Source organism: Hippopotamus amphibius, chromosome 7 (genome assembly GCF_030028045.1).
Source record: "Hippopotamus amphibius kiboko isolate mHipAmp2 chromosome 7, mHipAmp2.hap2, whole genome shotgun sequence".
Taxonomy (NCBI): domain Eukaryota; kingdom Metazoa; phylum Chordata; class Mammalia; order Artiodactyla; family Hippopotamidae; genus Hippopotamus; species Hippopotamus amphibius.
Genome location: NC_080192.1, coordinates 9,862,481 through 9,873,810, shown reverse-complemented (window position 1 = coordinate 9,873,810; position 11,330 = coordinate 9,862,481).

Sequence of the window (11,330 nt, the reverse complement as noted above, 5' to 3'; positions counted from 1 at the left end):
TAACCAGACCAGGCTGCCTCCTTCACTCTCAGTTCCTTCTAAGCTGACTTTCTTCCTACCTGCTTCCTTCTCCCTTTAGCTGCACTTTAGAGTCCCGCAAGCTTGGCCAGAGAGTGTCACAGAATTGTCAGTTGTTAGGGCCCTTGCAGAGCAGTTCGTTGAACATCTCCTTTTATTTCTGCAGATTGGTGAAGGGGGAGGGGAGTGGTGGGGGGCTGAGTGGTGGCTCCTACTCTGTTCTGAGTGCTTCCCAAATTATTAGAAAAGTAGCATAAGGAAAGGAGCTTCCTGAGGGATCGTGCAAATGTCTCTTAGGCCATAGACAAGATGGACAGTCATGGATTTATTGGATAAGTGTTGAAGGCCTAATGGTCCAAGCACTGTGCTAGGCACTGCGGCACAGCAGTGAACAATGAGTTCCTACACCTGTGGAGTTTACACTCCAGTTGGGAGATGGATAATAAATGTTTGTCAGGCAGTTGCTAACAAATAAAAATTTAAAACATAGAAAAGGGATAGTGTATGTGTGCCTGTGGGGGACGGGAGTATACTTGCGACACGATGTCCTGGGAAGACCTTCCTGATCAAGTGACATTTGAGCAGAGACCTAAAGTGAGGCAGCTAGGCTTGCTAACACAGAGGAAAGAGCAAGTACAAAGGCCCTGAGGCAGAATGTGACTGGAGTAGCAAGGAGAAAAGACAGGAGAGGGCCAGATTCTGAAGGAGTTTGAAGAAGTTGTAGGCCACTTGAAAGACTTTATCTTTTCCTTTCAGTAAAATGGAAATCTCTAAAAAGTTCTAAGCAGAGCAACATAATAAAAAGACCCCTATCACTGCAGTCTAGAGAATAAATTGAGAGTGAGGTAGGACAGAAGCAGGCAGATTAATTAGGAGGCTAGTGCAGTAATCCAGGCAAGAAATGATGGAGCTTGGTGCAGGTTAGTAGGAATGGGTAGTGTAGGAATGGGTAGTGGAGAAATGGTCTAATTAAAAATCTAGCCAATGATTTTTTTTTTGTTGGTTTTTGTTTTTGTTTTTTAATTAATGTATTTATTTTATTGGCTGTGTTGGGTCTTTTTTTGCTGTGCGCGGGCTTTCTTTTAGTTGCGGCGAGTGGGGGCTACTCTTCGTTGTGGTGCATGGGTTCCTCGTTGCCATGGCTTCTCTTGTTGTGGAGACAAGGGCTCTAGGTGCATAGGCTTCGGTAGTTGCAGCACATGGGCTCAATAGTTGTGGCTCACGGGCTCTAAAGCGCAGGCTCAATAGTTGTGGCACACAGGCTTAGTTGCTCCGCCGCATGTGGGATCTTCCTGGAGCAGGGATCAAACCCGTGTCCCCTGCATTGGCAGGAGGATTCTTAACCACTGCACCCCCTAGGAAGCCCACCAATGATTTGTTGATGGGTGAGATATGAAAGAAAGAAGAGCCAAGGATGAATCTTATAGGAATTAGCCAACAGTTAAATTCCTACTGAGTTAGGCTGTATAGGCCCTGAAGGAGTTATTTTGACTGGTTTGCCTATTCACAGCTCTGCAATTGCATAGTCATTAAACTTACCTAAATGTGGAATATAATGCTTCTGCTTTCTATCTTGGTATGACCCATGTTGGTTCTTTGATAGCTTGGCTTATTGTACAGCTGACCCTTGAACAACAGGGGTTTGAAATGCCCAGGTCCACTTATACCAGGAAGTCTTTCACTAAATAAGTACTATAAGATCTGAGGTTGGTTGAATACATGGATGTGGAACCTCAGATTCAAGGGCAACTGTAAAATCATAGGCCTCTGTTCAACTGCACGGAGGTAGGACACCCCTAACCCCTATGTTGTTTAAGAGTCAATTTGTACTTTAGATATAAGAGGTTAAGAATATTCAGATGATTAAATCAACAAAGTTACCTAAAACAGTTGCTTTCAAACTATGATATAAAAGGTACACATTGGAACAGAGTTTTCAGAAAGTCTGTTTCCAGATTGAACTTTCATATATATTCTTTTCTAAAAATTGATATGACTGAGAAATTTGTCCACAATTGCACCATCCCACTTTACAAACAGAGAATATTTCTCTTCTACTCAAAATCTTACTATGGACTTTGCCATGCATGTAAAAATCTCAGAGGTGACAAATAGGACAATTAGAAACACTAATATTGATGTGAAAAAAGTAAATGATTCTAATGACTTGGTAACATATCCTTTTGCAAATCAGGAGAATTCTGGTTCTTAGTTTTCAACAAAATGGAAGGAGGACCACGTGGAATTTTCAGCTGATAGATCCTTAAAAATAACTTGATAGATTTCTGGATTTTTGCCATATAACTTGGAAGAAGATCAAAGAATTGAGGGACATTACCATAACAAAACTCTTTCCATTCCCACCTACTAAATTATGTGATCAAAGTTTCTCAGCACTTAATGGCTATAGAAAGGGAGAAAAAAATTACCAATGGATACAGGATCTACTTTTTCTTAGTCTCTATCTTATTAAAAGATGCATTTCCATTACACATTTTACTTTCTGTTTAAAAGTTATTGAGTTGTAATATATTTATATTTCTTTGCTTAATTTTGTTCTAATAATTGCAATAACTTAATCCAGAAGAAATTTTAATACACAGAGAAATAAAATTAAGTGATGAATAAAACATTTGATATAAAAATATAGAATAAAATTCTGGAAAGAAAATAAGAGTTCAAAGAGAAAAAGGAACCGTATAAAATGTTCAACTCTTGGGACTTCCCTGGCTGCACAGTGGTTAAGACTCCACACTCCCAATGCAGGGGACCAGGATTCCATCCCTGGTCAGGGAACTAGATCCCACATGCATACTGCAACCAAGAGTTCTCATACCACAACTAAGGAGGCTGCCTCCTGCATAGGACCCGGCACAACCAAATAAATATATTTTTTTAAAATTTCAACTCCTAAAGACCTTATTGATTTTGGGGGCTTTGTTTTTTTGCCACGTGGTATGTGGGATCCCAGTTCCTCAACCAGGGATCGAACCCATGCCCCCTGCAGTGGGAGTGTGGAGTCTTAACCTCTGTACCATCAGGGAAGTCCCTTATTCATGTATTTTTAAAGGATGATGTTGGTATCAAGCTGCTATGGTATTTAAATTCCATTGGGATGCCTTTTAAAGAGCAATGTGACAGTTTCATTTTAAAATGTTAATATTTCAACATATCATAAATTACATCCTTTAAAACAGTTTAGACAGCAACTTAAAATATGTTTTCAGAATTTTCTTAGGGGGTACTATTTGAAGACCATTAATCTAAAGAGGTGAACTGAGAGCAGGTAGGGCCTGAGGGAGCTGGAGAGCCATGCTCCATCTAAGGGGTCGCTTCACTGTCCAACCAGTTGTTGGCAAGCAGAAATTTAGGCACAGAGGTGTTGATTATTGACTCTAATTGAATTTGTGTGTTCCTGACTTCCGTATTAGAGAGGCAAAGAAGAATGGAATCCCACGTGTTTTTCAGTCTTGCTAGTCTCTTGTTCCCTGAGACCTAAAGACCCAGCTTTAGGTCCATATTCTGACATTCAGAGCTTCCAAATTCTGGCCACAACCTCCTACCACCTCCCTGCTTTAACAGATCTCCTCTATTCTCTACTCCCCTCCCCCCACCCCACATTTTCCCGCAACTTCTGTGATTTTGTTATTGTTGTTGTTGTTGTTGTTAATCCCTCTATAAGCATGCAAATAGAAAAAATCAAGGTCCACTTCTGTTCCTTCCCCCGCCTTGGAACCTTAGGGATGAGATCTCCTGTCCTCTGGCACTTAAGAGGCATTAATCACCACCTGAAAATGATATTTTTTCTGTTCTCTTTATAGATAATGGGGGCAGCTGTTCAGTTCCTCCCCTCAACACACAGCACAAGCTAGCTGAGAAAGCAGAGAGTTCAGACTGTACAGTCAGCTCACTAGGGGTGAAATAGTTAGAATTAAAGAGACAGAATGACTCAGAATAACAGTATTAATGCATTTTAAAGACTCTAAGTGAGAAGGGGGATTATAATTAACAAGGTGTGATAAATACTCCACTCACATACACAAATGCTTGGCACTTATCTTTTGGAAAGCACAGGGTGATACATCCACACTGCCCTTTGCTTCAGCAAATGGACCTTTCTAATTAGGGTGGGAGAAGAAAACATTTTTTGGTGACAGAAAAAATTGTTATAGTTCCCTAGCAGCCTTCTAAGTCAAGGGATCCTAGTAGCTGAAGCCTCTTTGCTTTGTTGAATGTAAATGAATTTAAAGACAGTGTTGCCTCTCACCTTCTGAGATGGCCCACACTCTGCCTGTGGAGTGTGTTTCTCCCAAGACTGTTCTCGCCTTTTGAGACAGATCACATTCTGCCTATGGAATATGTATCTCTCTAAATAAATACACTGTTTTTTCCTTTTTTTTTTCTTTTCGGCTGCACTGGGTCTTTGTTGCTGTGTGCAGGCTTTCTCTAGTTGTGGCAAGTGAGGGCTACTCTTCGTTGCGGTGCGTGGGCTTCTCATTTGCGGTGGCTTCTCTTGTGGAGCACAGGCTCTAGGCGCATGGGCTTCAATAGTGACAGCACGCGGGCCCTAGTGTGCGCCAGCTTCAGTAGCTGTGGTGCTTGGGCTCAGTAGTTGTGGCTTGTGGGCTCTAGAGTGCAGGCTCAGTAGTTGTAGTACACGGGCTTAGTTGCTCCAAGGCATGTGGGATCTTCCCGGACCAGGGATCAAACCCACGTCCCCTGCATTGGCAGGCAGATTCTTAACTACTGTGTCACTACACTTCTTACCTATCACTTTGTATCTCACTGAATTCTTTCTGCGATGAGACATAAAGAACCTGAGCTTCGTTAAGTCCTGAGGCCAAATGATTCTTATTTTGATTTGTTAAAGATGGGTTTTGATAAACTTCAGACTCCAGGTGGATGATGTTTTTTATTCTAATCGCCTGGTTCTGGAATCTGATCCCAGTTTTGAAACTGAGCAGGACCCTGTGGGGCTCCCAGGAACTAAGGCCCTCACCCAGGTGGAGGTTGGCAACTTTAGGCTGAGCACAAGATTCCTGGAACACTGTCCTGCTACCTCACCACCAACCAATCAGAAGAAAGTCACACACCCTGCAGCCCTCACCCCAAATTTTGCATATATAAACTTTTCCCCCCAAACCATTGGGGAGTTTGGGGTTTTTGAGCACAAGCTACTGTTATCCTTGCTTGGCCCTGCAATAAACCTTCCTCTGCTCCAAAAATAAAAAATAAAGACAGTGTGAAATGATGGGAATGGGAGTGTAAAATCTGAGAAGCCAAAGTCAAAAAGCTTTGTGGGGGGAAAGTGGAGGAGGAGGCAATAAAGTAATGATTTTACCTTCAATAATAAAATCAGTAATGTTCACTAGCGCTTAGTAGAGGGTTTGTCTAATATAAGTGCCATTAAGATACCATGGAGTGCTGAGATCCCTTCAAGATAGATGCTCATTGAGAAAAGAGACTGTTGGTGGGGACATAGCCACATGGGAGGTAACTCATTCACAGTCCGAAAATTCAGAGATATTCCAGGAGATTGTAAGGCACAGGAATGTAATTTTCTTTACACTCCTGGTTCCACAAATTTCCTGTTACTCCTCACCCCCACCCCTACACTCCCCCTCCCCCCCCACCTCCACCCATGTCCACTACTGCAAAGGTTGCAGCCAATTTTAAGAGTTTTCAGCAGTTCAAGTCCAGATACAGCTGACATTACTTCTCCTCCCTTGCAAGCAGTAGAAAAACAACTGTCACGGGCTTGGACTTACCAAAGGCTGAGTAACCAAGGCTGTTTCAATGGCAGATTTTCAGTTCTGGAGGAGACATAAAACTGACCCAAGCAAACTACTGGGTCATTATAGCCAAGGACCATCTGCCATGTCACTGCTGGGGTCCAGTCTCTGAGTTCTCCTTCTGGATAGGGCTCAAGAGTTAAAGATCAGACCTGCCAGGGCTGTTAGACTATGACTGCTGGTGCTTGGGAGGCCCTGGGAGTCTGTTCAACTATAGCAGGGCCTTGTCTTTGCTGGGGAATACAAACAAGTCTCTCTTTTTTCTTGAAGAACAGGTGATTGGGAGTCTTTGTTTGCTTTTGACAAGCATAAAGAGGAAAAGTCAGCTCTCACAGGCTGGAAGGGAGGGAGTAGGAATATGCTAAAATGGAGACCAAACTCCTTAGTAGCTGAGCAAGAGTTAGAGAGGTGTGTTCATGTTTAATAGATTCCTCTGTGTTCCCCAGGTAGATATAGGGGTGTTGATCAGATACAGAGCTGAGTGGAAAGTCAGAGAGGAAAGTCGGCAACATCCTGCTGAGAATTAAGATGGAAAGGAGGAGAGTTGACCCCAAAGTATGTAATTATGTTATAGTCAATTATATTCTAGAAATACATACACTTAATAATGTGAACAAAAACAAACTGGCAAAAAAATTAGAACATAAGGACAAAGACAGTGAAAACATCAATAGGTCAGTTAAACACCAACTGGTGTGTCTAAGATTTTATATAATGAGAAGGAAAGCTCTGGTATTTACATAATTTGATCACAAAGGCAAAATATAATTTGCACAAAATTGGAGGAAAATTAAATAGCATTAGGGTTATCTCCGATGAAGGACTGTGCCAAACAAGGACGTCAAGCCCAAATACACACACATATGCGCGCATGCACACACCCACACACATCCACCCATCCCCCTACCTGATCTGGAGGTGGTTCATAGGTTCATATAGGTACTGGGTGGAAATCAGGTGGAGAGAAAAGAAGGGACTTTTGCTTTTGTGTACGTATGTAATTCTAGACATGTATGTTTGAGAATTTATGGGGATGCTGCAGACTTGTTGTTTCCCTTCAAAATGGCTCCTGCTCGGAGTAAATAAGTCAGTGCAAGCAGATTCATGTGGCTTTACCTCCTCTACCTATTGGAATCACTGCAAACACCAGTTCTCAGATTGGGAAATGAGGGAATTGACTCCCTTGGTTGTACCTGTGAGTTGAATTGGGACTGTAGAGTTCAGCACAGGCTTTTTGCTCTCTGCCAAGAAGGGGTGAAACTACTTGGGGAAGGGAGTAGAGGGGAGGTTGGCAATGCCGCCATTCAAGAGCTACCCAAGGTAGAGGGTGCCTGTCAAGATAATGTGAATGGCTAAGGTGCCTGACAGGCCTTTGTACCTGCCCCAAACCATATCAGGTTAACCCCAGACAAGGCAGCTTCCTCAGTGGGTATTTTTATAGCTGCCTGTACTTTTGCTTTGCAGCACTTAACCATGTTGGTTATTTGGGTGATTTTCCCTGTAACTCCATGTTTCAGGAACAGTCTTGATTAATCATTATTATATCTGTTGTACTTGGCACCTAACTGGTGTCTCAATATTGACTGAATGCAAGGAAATATGTTTTATTACTTAGGGATATATACATATATATAGGGTAAGAATAAAGAAATGCATAAAAGTGTTTGACAAATTCAGAAAACTGAATAATTCTGTGGGGGAGAAAAGAGTCAATCCTAGAGGATATTCAGGGGTCTTTAATTGTATTGATAATGTTTTACATTATGAATATTAATTGTATTATTTTATGCCTTTTTGTCTTAAATACTTTTAATAATACATTTAACATACATATGAATGAATGAAGGTGAATATAATGGGCCACCAGAACCCATCAATAATTCAAGTTTTATATCCAAGCAGCCTTATTCTGATTCCATGTTCATCAAACATCTTTGGCGTCACATGAACTTGCTCACCAAGGCAATAGATTGGTTGTTCAGGTCAATATTCACATCTGGTCTGCTTGACATTATGTTCTATTCTTCAATGTTACTGGCATCCTGGTACACTCTCCCTGGCAGCTAGTGGGCTTAGTTAGACTGAGGCATCTCTCTAGAAATTAGCCAGTACTGGGGCACTAAGCATATTGAAGATGAAGGCTGTAGGCCTGACCCTGAGACATGGAACATTCACCACCATATGAAATCTCCTGGGAAAAAAACCCAACTAGCTTTTCCAGGTTGAAACCCCTCTCTCTGTGCCTACCTTCAGACTTACATAGTCTTTAAAATGTTATTTAAATATTTAAATCATGTGTTTCTATTTAACTTTTCAAGCGTTTGTGTTTCACGTCCCTGACCATATTGTAAACTCTTGAAGACAAACTCTCCACACCCCAAAGGGCCCAACACAGTTCCCTGTAGAAGACTGTTATACTGATGACCTCCAAGAAAACACATCTAGTATTTAAGCCCCAGTGTATTCCTCTCCCATAATGACTCTGGGCTTCTTGTGTGACTTGCTTTGGCCAATGAGACACTAACAAGAAAAAAGTAAGTAGAGGCTTGATAAGCACTTACCCTTTTGGAACCCAGATGCCATGTAAAGAAGCTCAGGCTAGACTACTGAATGATGACAGAGAGAAGTCTCACCCTTTCAACCATCTCCACCAAGACCCCAGGTATACATGCGAGGCTATCTTAGACCCTCCAGCCAACCCACAAACTGAATGCAGCTGTATAAGTGAGCTGTTTCCTTGCTCCTAAAAGAATGCCTTGTTTTTTTCAAGATGTGATCAAGTTAGGATGTGAAGGTAGAACTGCTATAGTCATCTTTTGACCATAAGGGGAGCTTTTAGAGACCCAAACCAGCACAATGATGATGGGAAAGTGGACAGAAAGAAAGAACCTTGGCCCTTGATGATATTATAGAGTTGCTGAATTAAGTAAGGAGTTGGTTGACTTCTGGATTTTTTATTATATGAGATGGCATATTTCCTCATTGTTTAGGTTGCTTGGAATTGGAATTGGGTTTTCTGTTACTTGCAGCTGAGGGCATTCTAACTGATACAAGTACTGGTACAAGTACAAAACTTCTGAATTCTTTTCTGAGAGTGTGTTCTTAAGTCTAGTTTGTTCATAAGTCCAACAAAGTTAGCCTAGGTAATCAAGTAACACAATCAGCTATATAGTATTGTACTGGAATAGGTTTATAATACTTTTCACATGAATAACACATATAAAACAAACAAACACAAAAAGTGAAGAAAACATTTTTAATCTTATCGTACAGTACTTTGAAAATTACTGGCATACAGGGGCTGGCATCAAGTGAACAGGCAAGAAGAGTTACTACTGGAGGAGGGGCAGGAGGTGGGAGACGGTAGAGCTGAAGGATCATTCGCAATAGGAGATGGAGGACAAGCTGCAGTTTCACTCATGCTGTTGTTGATGGCACAGGTTCAGATTCTTTGCTGGATTCAATTCTATCTACCCTCTTAAAAAAATGATCCAGTGGTATCTGGGTAGTAGTTCTTTTTTTTCTCATCATAGATGACACAGTAGCTTTGGATAGCATTCTGAACGGCTACTGCAACCTTCATGTACCATTCTATGTTCAGGTCCTGTGCCTCAAAAACTAACAGTTCCTCCTGAAATAAAGAAAATCCCCTTGCCATTTCCTCTGCCCTGAATCTCTTTGGTGCTTCAGTTACTTCTTCCTCTTGTCTCTCTTCATCCTTTCTCTGGGCCTCTAATTCCTGACGCTTCTTAGCAGTACCAGCAACATCACCGCTGCTTCTACACTTGCTTTCAGACATCCTGGGCTTGAAATAAAGATACTGTACTACTGTACTCTATACAGTACTGTATAGTAAAGTACACAAAAGCACAACCATTTGTAGAGGATGCACGTACGTGACAATGTACACCAGACACGTGAACTAACTTATGTGATTGGACATGCAAATGCACATTGATATCTTTGAAAGTTCGCATCTTCAAGGTTCGTATGTAGGGTACTTACTGTAATAGACATTCAAGAAATTTGTCATTGATGAGAAAGTAAAAGAAGATTTTGCGGTAGAAACTGCTAGTTGCTTACCCAACAGCCATTCTCCCTTTCCTCCTTAATTACAGAACTCCGAATTTCAGCTGGGCATATTGCTGCCTAGAACAAAAGACAGTATGTCCCTACTTTTTAGTATATAGATATGGCCATATGAGTGAGTTCAGGCCAATGAGATATAAGCAGAAGTGTTGTGTGTGTGTGTATGTGGGTGGTGGTGGTGGTGGGGGTGCTTCTTAGGAGCTGACTCAGCTGGAAAGAACCTTTTTTTGCCCTCTGCCCTTCATGTTTGTTCCCCCAACTTGATTTCTCCAACCATAGTTCCAGTATCATCTTAGGCCATAAGCTGACCTTGAGAATGGAAGCCAAGCGCAGGATGGAAGCAGAAAGACAGGAGCCTGGATTCCTCTACAAGGTGGAGCCAGTATAATAGCTCTGGACTGCATGGCTTCAGATTTCTTGTCTATGAGAGAAAAACAAACCTCGACTTTTTTAGACACTATTATTTTGGGTTCAGCCAGGTAATAGTCTCTTCAACAACTTTCCTCTTAAAATATTGAAGACTGGTATAGAAGAGTATATGAATAATGAGGAATCATCCACCTGACTGTTAAGTAAGCCCTTCCTGGCTTCCTTTTTTCTAGTCCCCTGAAGCAGCCTTTGGGGGTCACCTTGGATGGAATTCTAGATTGCAAATAATAGAATCCAACTCTGGCTACTGAAGCAAAGAGAAATTTATCAGAGGGACATTAGGAGTCATTGAATTGGCAGGAGCCTGAAGAACCACCATAGGAATGGACAGGAGGCTAAGCAACACTGCAGTTTAAGAGTCAGAAACCTGCAGTCTAGCAGCAGGAACAGCTTGTTCAGATCAATGCCACTGCTGCCAGCCGTGCTGCCCCTGCTGTCATTGCATGTGTTAGTGGCCTCTAACCCATGCTCTCATCCTTGTGACTGTTGCTCAGTATCCAATGTCGCAGGATAGACTACATGAATTGGAGAGAGGCGACTCTTTAAAAGAAAACCAGCATGTTATTATGATGGATAAATGGAAATTGTGCAACCAAAAAAATGATGAACATTCACCATAGCCAACAACCCTGAGTCAGGTGAAGGAGACTTGACTGGCTGCAACTTGGTGTCTAAGGTCCCAGTCCCTCTCCTTTCCATGAAAGATATCCCTTCTCTGAGTCTAGTCTATTGTATTCCCTATTTTTGGCTTGACCACCCTATTCTGATCTCCTGACTTTCTGTCCTTGTTTGTTCTTTGTTCTTTAAGGAATAATTGAACGGGAAAGTTAGAAAGGGATGGAAGACATCATCTATTTCAATCTCTTCATTTTCTAAATAGATACTAGGTTTCCCCAGATCTTGACTTCCATGTTTCTGATTGTAGCAGGTATTGCGTTCAGGTTGTATCTTGTGCATCCTGGTGTTTGACACTTAACTGTACATGATTCTTACTGTTATTTA